The sequence below is a fragment of the Lactuca virosa genome, chromosome 1, assembly GCF_052849685.1.
Source record: "Lactuca virosa cultivar CGN04683 chromosome 1, Lactuca_virosa_CGN04683_v6, whole genome shotgun sequence".
Taxonomy (NCBI): Eukaryota; Viridiplantae; Streptophyta; class Magnoliopsida; order Asterales; family Asteraceae; genus Lactuca; species Lactuca virosa.
The window spans coordinates 62854281-62866031 of NC_136426.1; positions in this window are offsets into that span (position 1 = coordinate 62854281).

Genomic DNA, 11751 nt, shown 5'->3' on the forward strand with positions numbered 1-11751 from the left:
GTACAAAGTCACAAAGACTTGTCAACAGTCATTATAAGGTATTCAAATGGAGATCAACTCCATGGAAACTAAGTCTCATATTCAAAGTACATTGCTTTGGATATGCTTCTTGCATTAAGTTTTCTAATCTTACACAGATAACTTCAACCTATGGAGACAACTCCATATTCTCATTTTGACTATCACTTCTGAATAAGAGATGCCTCTTTTCAGAATATGTCAATATGGTCCTTCCAAAATTAGCACTATACTTCCAACTGTCCCTGAGCAACCAATCTTTGGTAAACCTCAGATTGTCCTCGACAATTGCTTAATCATTTTAGTCATATCCAATTCTAGACCTTTTCCCTTCTTAATGCCTCTAGGCATTTGGAAAAATTTAGAAATGACAAATATTATAGCACATGCAATCGATCCTGTACCCAAAGCAAATGGTATACGATTCATGATGTCTCACATAAAGACATGATTCTAGACCAGACTTTTGCTACAATATTTTTATTTGCCATGTTTTCAAATTTTGACTATGAAGAGGGATGCTGTAATCATAATCGAATTTTGAGAACGCAATATATAGAATTTCCTTAAGTTGAACCAATCCAACATGAAATTCATATATATATTCTTGACTAAAGATGATTAAGGTCTTAATCTAAGCCTTTAGAACTGAAATGAAGTATATCCTCTCCCTTAATTATAGCAAAACAAATTTTTCAATCCCTGCAACCTCACGAATTGAAACTTTTGTTTTCTATAATTAACATTGCTAACTTGCAACACTAACAATAATTATCATGCTCCCACTTACATGATGATTATTAGCATAACACTTTTGCTCCCACTAGCTTTGACATGTACTCAGAAATCAGCTGGACTTCTAGAAATCAATACTTTATTGACTTTCTTACCAAAGTTCATATTTCTGATACGAGATGCTTTGATTAAACTTTATCAAAATCATACACCTTTCCTTAGATAGCATGCATGTGTGTCTAAACAATTTCAGAACTATGAAAAGGGATGTCGTAATCATAGTCTCAATTGTTTAGACCTTTTGCCATCTGCTTCAAATCTACTTGGTGGAAGTGTTTCCTCACCATCATTTTCATGAATCGGAGAGAAACCTTATGACCCTTAGATTTTATGGTGTATGTGTTCTTATCCATGTGAATTGTCAAAACCATAGTCACAAGACAAGGATAATGACAAATCCAAACTCATATGGACTGAACTTATGCAATCTTAACTTCTTGCCACCTGGCAGTACAGGGCCTGCCATTGCTTCCAAGTTGTTATGCAACCAATTGAGAACTTTCAGAACTCCTATGCAAAGCCAACTTTAACTGGAATGGGCACAGAATATGTCAACACGATAGGTTATAAACCTCAAGTCGTGTGCTAGTGAAGAACCTCAGGTTTTATTATTGATTAGTTCTTGAAATTCTTTTTAGGATCTTTAAGACTCCCACTATCCTCTTGACATATAAGACTATCTTGCCAAATATTCAAGAGATAGTGCGAATTCTTTATCAAGACAAACACTTCACACAATTGGCCTTAGTTGGTCTTTGTTTTATCCAAAACATCACAACTTACCAATTTCAAATGTACAAGAGTAGGACACTTTTACTCTTACATTTGACAAGTGTTTTAAACCTTTCTTTAAGATATGTCACTCAAGTTACAATCTTGGAGTATGACTCTAAGAATTGTTTTGGAACGAAGTATGACTTATCTTCCTGATCTAACCATTTCAACAATTCATGACTCCTCTTCTTAGTCATAAGAATGCACTAAGAAGACCTTTAGAGGTCTAATTGTGATATGATTTCTAAATCACTAAGATGATCACAAACATGATACTAAAGTACTCTCCCATCTTTTCAGATTTGAGAAACTTTTATCTTTCTGCCTAATTTGATTCTTCCCATTCGTTCTGCCATACATTGATGTTGGATAAGGTGTATAAGTCCATAGCTATTTCTGGTATGTACTTGACCCGACCCGGCATGGTCCATTTGGGTTGCATGGCACCATGCAATTGGATTAGAAGCTGATATCTGGGCCCCTCGATGATTTTGTTTTGACCTATGTACCGGGCCCGGTCAGAACTAAGTTAATGTGTTCAATTGAGTTCTATGTCAAACAAATTGGAAATCGGGAAACAAACTGCTGGACACAAAGTAAGACACTGTTCCATGTATTTGTCCGGCTGATATCTAGAACAGAGGATTATATGATCACTTATCTTAAATGGCGTATCATCATCTTCTCAGTTCCGAGAGACCTTGAAAGAGCTACGATTGCCGATCGGTTAATGAAGTACTGCAGTTATAGTTATTAGACTTATCCAAGTGGGAGACTGTTGGATAAGGTGTATAAGTCCATAGCTATTTCTGGTATGTACTTGACCCGACCCGGCATGGTCCATTTGGGTTGCATGGCACCATGCAATTGGATAAACTAAAATGAGAGAAATAACACTTATGGTTTATTAATATATTATAAGTTCTAATATATTAATAATATTATTTAATTAGTTTGATCAAGAATTAATTTAGAATTAATTAAGTGATCAAAAGATAACTAATTAAATATATGGGTAGATTATGTAAATCTTCCATATCTTATATAGTGGGCTAAGAGGCTCCATGGATTATCAAGTTGGGTTCCACCCATAGGATGCTCCATGGAGGCTCCATGGGAGTTACAAACCCATGGGTCATGGAAATGAAGAGTCATGCCACATTAGGGTTTACATGGTGTAACCCTAGATGTGACACACTATATAAGCAACATGTTCTCCACCAAAATCGGCGACACTAAGAAACAAGAGGGCTAGAGCCGATTTTGACAGTGTAAGATTCTCTCAAAGTTTACTCCTTTGCATTTGGTGTTGTGTGAAGCATTTGAGGCATCACACTTGGGGTGCTAGGCTCACAAGGTTTCAAGGATCATAATCAACAACAAGGTAAGTTATTCTATCTTTCATTCAAGTTAAAAATGTTCCCCATGTATGCTAGATAGGAATATAACCTTGGAATTCAACTTTGCATGATTATTAGACAAACATAGATCCAAGGTTATTAGGGTTGCATGTACACTTAGGAAGTGTTAGAATGCTCAAAACCCATCAGTGGTATCAGAGCCAGGTTCGTTTGTTGTTTTTTTTTGTGTGCAAACAGCTTGAAAAAAAAATCGTTTTTCTATTTTCTGCTCGTATGAAAGTTTGCACATTTGTTGCTGGAAATGGACTAGAAACATTACCCTAAACTGTTTTGATGTTTTAAAGCTTGTTTTAGATGGTGTAATGTTTATGCTAATCCATTTACAATGACAATTATTAAAATTACAAGTTTTTTTTAAGTGTAATTTTTTATTCTTGAAAGTGTTCATATTCATGTTCTTGAACTTATGAAGATTAGATGATCATAGGAATTGTTTGTAACCTTCATGGTAGTTTAATTCATGATCATAATGTGTTTTAATGGAGTCCATAACTTGTCCTCAAGTTATGGAAAACCAAAAGTCTCACTTTTATTAAAGCCATTAAAAGAACACAAGAGTTATAAAAATGAAGAGTCTTCATTTTTATTACTCAATTAATTCATAAGTTATAAGAAATGAAAAGTTTTGGAAGTTTACAAAACTTGCCCTCAAGTTTTGGAACATGTAAAGTCTTGATTAAAACTTTAGTTCCAACCCTTAGAATTTTAAAAGTTAAAATTCAACCCTTATACTTTATAATATTATAAGTTAGTAATATATATATGTATACCGTAAGTCGTCTTACCGCTAGTACGCCTCATTCACGAAGTCGGTCTATAAGAGGGGTATAAGGTTGTTGCCTATAAAATGGCAACTTAATGGGTGTTCACTCTCACCCACCGCTTCCTTGATCGGTGGAGGGTCGTTAGCCGAACGGGTAAGACAAGGACTTATAAATTCTAATTAAAAGTATGATGAATATTATAAAGTAACTAAATGCTTTTATTAAATTCCCAATCTTAGTTACTTTAGGAAAATGTGAATAAGGTGCTAATCCATGAAATTACACTTTACACTTTGTTTAAGTCGTTGGTGGAGCGTGTGTGGTTAACCGACACACTAACTTCGACTTAACAAGGTAGGTAAAGGGTGACTTAAGGTTTACCATAGCATCGGTGGAGCGTGTGTGGTTTACCGGCACATCGATTGAGTGATAAACCTTGAGGGTACCAAGTGATTTGCATGGTTACTTCACACCTCGTTTTGTGATCCTCGGTATCCCAGTCACAAAACTTGGAGGGCACACTCGAGATTGAAACATGCCTTTGAAAAGTTCATTGAATCTCAAAAGAATCTAGGAATTTCTAAGAATCAATTAAAAACCTAATATTTATATTTCGTTTTTCATGGTGGAAATTGGTGAATCGTCATTCACCTACCTTTCAAATATGTTATAGCTTGGATTACGACATACCTCTTCTAAGTTATAATATATTGTGATTGGATCCTAGCCTTAATATTACATTTGGGTGTTTTATTAAGGACTCTCTTAATATCTAAACTAATCTTGTCCTCTTCTTTCAGATGTCTTCAAACAATGCTGCTTCTGGCTCTAATCCTAATGGCTCCTTTACCCTTATGAACTTGTGTGGGAAGGTCACTTTTGATGGATCCAACTTCAATGAATGGATCAGAAACATCAGGATGATTACCTGCTACGAGGACAAAGAATATGTCCTTGACGAGGAGCTTAAGGAGATTGATGAGACCACTGTAACTCCCCAGGAGATCGCTGACTTCCGGGCACATGAAAGGGATGCTACAAAAGTGGCATGCATCATGTTGGCCACCATGACAGCGGAACTCCAAAAGTCCTATGAGGACTTCTACCCTTTTGAAATGCACCAAGATCTGATGGAAAGATACCATCAAAGTGCACGACAAGAGAGGTATGAAATCATATGCTCTATCATAACAACCATGATGAAGGACGGGGAATCCGTCACGAGCCACATGCAGAAAATGCAAAGGTATGTGGATCGGTTGCTGAAGCTTAATGTGAACTTCCCTGAGGAGCTTGCAATATATATCATTTTGCACTCCTTACCATCGTGCTATGATCAATTCCGCATGACATATCACATGAATAAGGAAGAGGTCACACTTAGCAAACTTCAGGGACTCCTCAAGACCGCAGAAACAGGTCTTAAGGGTAAGTCGGTTGTTAACACTCCTACTCCAAACTCCGCCTCGGTTTTGGCAATCGGGAAAGGTAGAGGGAAGAAGAGGAAGAGCTCTTCGAAGGGTACCAAGGGTAGGACCCTTGATGACTCTTCTTCAAGTGGAACCAAGAAAGGTTTTGTCACTCCTTCTTCTGACCCTAAAGAGGCTGAATGCTTCTATTGCCATGAAAAGTCACATTGGAAGCGGAACTGCCCAAAGTACCAGCAAGATGTGAAGGATGGGAAAGTTAAACCCAACCATGCAGGTATTTACACTATCTTATCTAATAACTCACCCCATTTTATCTTGGGTCCTTGATACCGGTTGTGGTATTCATATCTGTTCTGATTTGCAGGGACTAAGAAGAAGTGAGAATGTGGAGCATGGAAGAATAAACTTAATCATGGGGAATAGGAAAGCTTTACCTGTCACCAAGATTGGAGTTTATACTTTATCTCTAAGTAGTGGGTTTAGTTTAGATTTGAATAAATGTTGTTATTCGCCAGAAATGGCAAGAAATATTATTTCCTTTCATGCATTGTATAAACAAGGTTTCACCTTTTCATTTGATAATGAAGTTGGTTCGATTAATGCTTTCTTTAATAATGTTCTTTATTTTAAAGCATTACCTTGTGATGGTGTGTATGAAACTGTATCTGTGGTTGATAACTTAGGAAATAATGTATTGTGTATTGATTCTGTTAATGATAATAACTTGGATAAAGCATCATTATGGCATTGTCGTCTTGGACATATAAGCAAGAAACGCATAGGCCAACTCCAAAAGGATGGAGTATTGGAGTCATTTGACCTAAAGTCAGATGATAGTTACGAATCATGCTTACTTGGAAAAATGACAAAGTCACCCTTCACAGGTTCTTGTGAGAGGGGTGAAGGTTTGTTGGATCTTATACACACGGATGTGTGTGGGCCCTTCAAACATGCACAAGGGATGCTAATCGTTATTATTTGACTTTTACTGATGATTACAGTAGATATGGATATGTCTACTTAATCAAGCATAAGTCAGAGACTTTTGAGAGGTTTAAAGAGTTTAAACAGGAAGTCGAGAATCAATTGGGTAGGAACATTAAGATGCCTCGATCTGATCGAGGTGGTGAGTATCTTAGTTCAGAGTTCCTCGACTATCTTAGGGAATGTGGGATTGTCTCACAATTGACACCTCCCAGGACACCGCAGTTGAATGGTGTAGCTGAGAGGCGTAATCGAACCTTGTTGGATATGGTTCGTTCCATGATGAGTCGAGCTTTGCTACCAATCTCATTTTGGGGGTATGCCTTAGAGACTGCCGCCCATATCCTTAATCTAGTTCCCACAAAGAAAGTTGCCAAAACTCCTCATGAGATGTGGACTGGTAAAGTACCTAAACTAGACCACATTAAGATTTGGGGTTGTGAGGCTTTCGTGAGACGTGAGACTCATGATAAGCTCGAACCTCGAAGTGAGAGGTGTATTTTCATCGGCTACCCACATAAATCCTTTGGTTACCTCTTCTACAGACCTAGTGAGAATGTGGTCTTTGTAGCTAGGAGGGTGTTCTTTCGAGAGAGAGAGTTCATAAGCCAAGGAGACAGTGGGAGGCAAGTTGACCTTGAAGAAATTCAAGAGTCAAGTGGTGAAGGAACTTCAAACCCTAGCACTCAACTTGAGGAGGAAACTTCTGTTGAGCCAATTGACAAGTCTGTACCTCTGAGGCGTTCCACAAGGGTTAGGAATGCACCTGAGCATTACTATGGATTCCATATTACTGCGGAAGGTGATACACTTATCAGTGATGAGACGCTGATAGGTCTGGATGAACCTAACAGTTACGCGGAAGCCATGGCAGGCCCTGAGTCAGCCAAGTGGAAAGAGGCAATGGACAGCGAGATACAGTCCATGTATGACAATCAAGTTTGGAACTTGGTTGAGAATGTACCAGGTCGTAAGACTGTAGGGTGCAAATGGATATTCAAGAAGAAGACCGACATGGATGGTAATGTACACACTTATAAGGCACGACTGGTTGCAAAGGGTTTCTCACAAACTCCGGGAGTTGATTATGATGAGACCTTTTCTCCAGTGGCCAAGATTAAGTCTATTAGGGTTCTGTTAGCCATAGCCGCATTTCATGACTATGAAATATGGCAAATGGATGTCAAAACCGCTTTCCTTAATGGAAAGTTGGCTGAGGATGTTTACATGAGTCAGCCAGAGGGTTTTGTCAACACAGAGTACCCTAATAGAGTGTGTAAGCTTGAGAAATCCATTTATGGGTTAAAGCAAGCACCTCGCAGATGGAATCTTTGCTTTGATGAGAAAGTCAAGGAATTTGGCTTTTCTAGGAGTGAAGATGAATCTTGTGTATATGTCAAGGCTAGTGGGAGTATAGTTAGCTTTTTGGTATTGTATGTGGATGACATACTACTCATAGGAAATGACATCCCAACTCTGCAGGAAGTTAAGTCCTGGCTTGGGAAGTGTTTCTCTATGAAGGACCTAGGAGAAGCTGCCTATATTCTAGGGATAAGGATCTTGAGAGACCGGAGTAAAAGACTAATTGGACTTAGTCAGAGTACTTACTTGGATAAGGTGTTGAAGAGATTCGGCATGCAGGACTCCAAGAAAGGAGAGTTGCCCATCCATAGTAACGCCAGATTGAGTAAGACACAAAGCCCTAGTACTGAGGCTGAGATAGCAGAAATGAGTCGAATACCTTATGCTTCGGCTGTAGGATCGATCATGTATGCTATGACGTGTACTCGACCTGATGTAGCCTTTTCTTTGAGCATGGTTAGCAGGTATCAGGGGAACCCTGGCAAGGCACACTGGACTGCGGTAAAGAATATCCTCAAGTACCTACGGAGGACTAAGGACTGGGTCCTTACCCTCGGTGGGAGTGAAGACTTGAGAGTTGTAGGGTATAGTGATGCTAGCTTTCAGACTGATAGGGATAATTTCCGCTCTCAGTCAGGCTGGGTCTTTACCTTAAATGGAGGAGCAATTTCTTGGAAGAGTTCCAAGCAAGAGACAGTGGCTGATTCAACTTGCGAATCAGAGTATATAGCAGCTAGCGAGGCAGCAAAGGAGGCGATATGGCTGAAGAACTTCATTGGAGACCTTGGAGTTGTACCAGCTATTAAAGAGCCAATGGAAATTTTCTGTGATAGTGAAAGTGCAGTTGCCTTAGCCAAGGAACCAAGGGATCACGGGAGATCCAGACACATCGACAGAAAATACCATTTCATCACACATTGAATAGAAGAAGGACTCCTCGTGGCAAAGAGAGTATCATCGGATGAGAATCCAGCAGATCCCCTCACGAAAGGACTGACTCGGGTTAAGCATCTCCAGCATGCTCGGAGCATAGGGCTGAAGGATGATATTAGATTTAGTAGTTAGATAACCTTGAAATTTGTAAAGTGTAATTGACATTAGATGATGAATAAAAGGTGTTTTATTTATGAGTAAAGTGCTGCTATCTCTTGTCGATCGTTTACTATATTTCTTTTGCATGTTTTGACTTCCAGAATAATTATGTTTGGTATATCATATTATTCGAACCTCCACAGTCGGTCATATGTCGGAAGTAGGTATGAATCAAGACTGTCATGATTGGTTGCAGAGGTCTAAGTTGTTGGACATGGCTACAACACTCATGAGTGCTCATAAGTTCTGAGCATTGGACTCAACCCACGCTCACTGGAATCACTTCATGGAATTTATCTCGAGTGATCGTGAGACGGTAATATCATATAAGTCTTCAAACCTAGATATATGATTTGTTACTTATGAGTTGGTTATGCATTGATTGTACGAAAACGCATTGGTAACTCAATGTTATAAAACATGCTCTTGTGTATAATTCAATGAGTAGTAGAACAAACATATGAGTCGAAGTTTATCTGTTCCTTCTTGGATTAGAAGCTGATATCTGGGCCCCTCGATGATTTTGTTTTGACCTATGTACCGGGCCCGGTCAGAACTAAGTTGATGTGTTCAATTGAGTTCTATGTCAAACAAATTGGAAATCGGGAAACAAACTGCTGGACACAAAGTAAGACACTGTTCCATGTATTTGTCCGGCTGATATCTAGAACAGAGGATTATATGATCACTTATCTTAAATGGCGTATCATCATCTTCTCAGTTCCGAGAGACCTTGAAAGAGCTACGATTGCCGATCGGTTAATGAAGTATTGCAGTTATAGTTATTAGACTTATCTAAGTGGGAGACTGTTGGATAAGGTGTATAAGTCCATAGCTATTTCTGGTATGTACTTGACCCGACCCGGCATGGTCCATTTGGGTTGCATGGCACCATGCAATTGGATAAACTAAAATGAGAGAAATAACACTTATGGTTTATTAATATATTATAAGTTCTAATATATTAATAATATTATTTAATTAGTTTGATCAAGAATTAATTTAGAATTAATTAAGTGATCAAAAGATAACTAATTAAATATATGGGTAGATTATGTAAATCTTCCATATCTTATATAGTGGGCTAAGAGGCTCCATGGATTATCAAGTTGGGTTCCACCCATAGGATGCTCCATGGAGGCTCCATGGGAGTTACAAACCTATGGGTCATGGAAATGAAGAGTCATGCCACATTAGGGTTTACATGGTGTAACCCTAGATGTGACACACTATATAAGCAACATGTTCTCCACCAAAATCGGCGACACTAAGAAACAAGAGGGCTAGAGCCGATTTTGCAAGTGTAAGATTCTCTCAAAGTTTACTCTTTTGCATTTGGTGTTGTGTGAAGCATTTGAGGCATCACACTTGGGGTGCTAGGCTCACAAGGTTTCAAGGATCATAATCAACAACAAGGTAAGTTATTCTATCTTTCATTCAAGTTAAAAATGTTCCCCATGTATGCTAGATAGGAATATAACCTTGGAATTCAACTTTGCATGATTATTAGACAAACATAGATCCAAGGTTATTAGGGTTGCATGTACACTTAGGAAGTGTTAGAATGCTCAAAACCCATCAATTGAGACTTTTCCAATGTTTCAGAATTATACTTAACCTTGTAAGTATAACCATATTTACTAAACTTTAGTAAATCAAATAGTCTTAACGAGCTTTGTGGTGGACATGACCAGTGCACAAGAATGTATACTCGATCCCTTTAGTCCTTCACTTGACTCACACATCCATGTGAACAAGTAATTAGTCTTGATTTTCCAATGCTTGAAAGTTCTCATTCATCATACTATTCAACTTGCATGATTCCAAGTTTCGGTCCAATTGAAACTTGGGCGATGAGGAACTTTCCTGATTTGGTAAATTTAGACACTACCACAAATGAAAGAATCAAATCCATTTTCCAATATTGCTGTCAGTGGAATCATATAAGCAACAATTTTCCACAAATGTCATTGTAAGGATATTTCAAATAAATAAAATTAAACAATTTTCTTTTTATTTTAAAACTTTGCGGAAAAACTTATCCTTACAATCCACATGGAAAATTGTTGTTATCTATTCCTTAGCAATATATCATAACTTCTTAAGCAACTGCTCAAAATTCTGATGCGATCGAAATCCACCTTCGCGATCAGAATCAGCATATACCTCCTTTAAGATTTCTCTCTATTCTTTGATTCTTAAAACATCAACATGTGACCCAGTCACATCATGTAATGAGGATCTTAGATTAGTGATAGGTTTTATACAAACAATCCTATGTGTGCATGCAACCCTAATAGGATCTATGTTTTCACTATAAGACATACAACTATATGAACACAAAGTAAACCCTAGCATGCTTCTATAATTTTCGAAAATCATATAGGAGTGTAGTAGACATACCTTTGTTGTTATATTGCAATAACAACTAGTTTCCTTGATCTCTTGAACTCTTGAAAGCAAGCACCACAATTGTAGTGCCTCTAATGGCTCACAAACACCTTGAAGCAAGAAGGCAATTAAGAGAGAGAGGGAGGATACTAATTTACGGCCCTAGGGTTTCTCTTGGAATCAAGTGGCCGAAAATTGAAGCATAGGGCATCTATTTATACTGTAGGGTGCTAGGGTTTCAGTCTAAACCCTAATGGATAGCTTAGCCACCAAGCAGCCCAAGGAACCTTCTAGAATGAGGCCCTTGGACGAAAATATGATGATCCCTCATCATAATTTCGTTCCTCCTTATCCCATTAGGTTTCCCAGCCCAAAACTCAACTATCACACATTTGACAGTTTATACCCTTTTATTTAATTAATCTCTTTTAGTCACCAAATTAATTCCTAATTAATTTATGACTAATACTAATTAAATAAATATGATTTCTCCTTTAATATATCATTCTTATAATATATTAATAAACCATAATATCTTATCTCTCATATCAAATTACCTTGTCAAGTTGCTTTGGTGAAGGCAACCCAAAAGGACCATGCACACTCGGATCAAGTACATACCAAATATAGTTACGGACTTAGACACTAATCCAACAGTCTCCCACTTGGATAAGTCTAGTAACTATATCTCACATATGACTTCCGTATCCGATTAGCAAT